Source organism: Frankliniella occidentalis, unplaced genomic scaffold, assembly GCF_000697945.3.
Source record: "Frankliniella occidentalis isolate FOCC.00 unplaced genomic scaffold, Focc_3.1 Scaffold168, whole genome shotgun sequence".
Taxonomy (NCBI): domain Eukaryota; kingdom Metazoa; phylum Arthropoda; class Insecta; order Thysanoptera; family Thripidae; genus Frankliniella; species Frankliniella occidentalis.
Window position 1 is genome coordinate 644,671 of NW_026267294.1, and position 1,035 is coordinate 645,705.

General features: G+C 61.9%; 1 protein-coding gene across 3 annotated transcripts in view; it reads left to right on the forward strand.

The window, feature by feature from the left end:
* LOC113208915 (aromatic-L-amino-acid decarboxylase) overlaps positions 1-1,035 on the forward strand; it is a 17,507-nt gene that overhangs the window by 6,144 nt on the left and 10,328 nt on the right. The gene's annotated exons all lie outside the window — the stretch shown is intronic.

Below are 1,035 nucleotides of genomic sequence, written 5' to 3' on the forward strand. Positions count from 1 at the left end.
GGGGCGTGAGGAGCAAGCCGGCGGCCCGCGGGGCTGGCCAAAGTGAACAGGGAGGGGCACAGCCCGGCACAGCCCCGCCCAGGAGGGGGAGGGAAGGTGCGGGGCACGGCGCGGCGGGGTTAGGGGTCAGCCGGGCCGGGCCGGCCCGGGCGAGCTCTCCTGGCCCTCCTGCCCGTGCCGTGCCCGTGCCCGGCACGCCCCCGGGGAGCAGCACGGCCAGGCACGCATGCAGGGCGGGGCTGCACTGTCAAAAGAATCAATGACAATTCGACGCGGCGACTGAAACCAAACGTCAATTCCGAAGACATCGGTACGAAATTTGGTTCACCATTGGCGAGGGGAATTCGTGGCGCTATGGCATCGGAAACTACGGTCGCCAAAGTGGCAGGCCATAGATGAGTTCCTGGAGCTAATTCGAAGACGGAAGGAAGCTTTGCTTCGCCACGAAAAAGGCTTCGGCCTGTGGCGATCGTGGAGTGCTTCACCCCGTCTCTTTACTAAAATCGGTTGTGTTGCAAGGGAGGGACGCTTCACCGTGCTACGAAGCCATTTTCCGTCGCTATGGGAAACTGAACTCTAGGTGGTGTGCGAAATCGGATTAACGAAATGGCGGACAGAAGTTAGAACGCCAATGGCGAACAGAAATTCTAAAAAGACATTTTTGGCTTCGGTTGACGTGACGAGACCGGCGGGGTAGACAATTCCACCGGCCAAGTGCAAACCGCACCGAGAGATGGAACAACTGCAATAGTCTTGGAGTGGGACAGGGCGCCCCGTCACCGAGGGGGCCCGGGGACCCGGGGGCCCGGGGCCCGGGCACAAACAGGCGCGCGGTTAGCAGAAGCTCGCGAACCGAAGGAGAGGCCCGGCACCACCCGGCACCACCCGGCACCACCCGGCACAGGGCGACAAGAGAGAGGAGAGTTAAGGTGCGGATGATATTGAATCAATTATACTATTACCCGAAGTCGCTTGACCTCGAGTGGCCGCAGGGGGCGTAGATAACCGGGCGGGGTCGTCTGGGGGCGAGGCTGA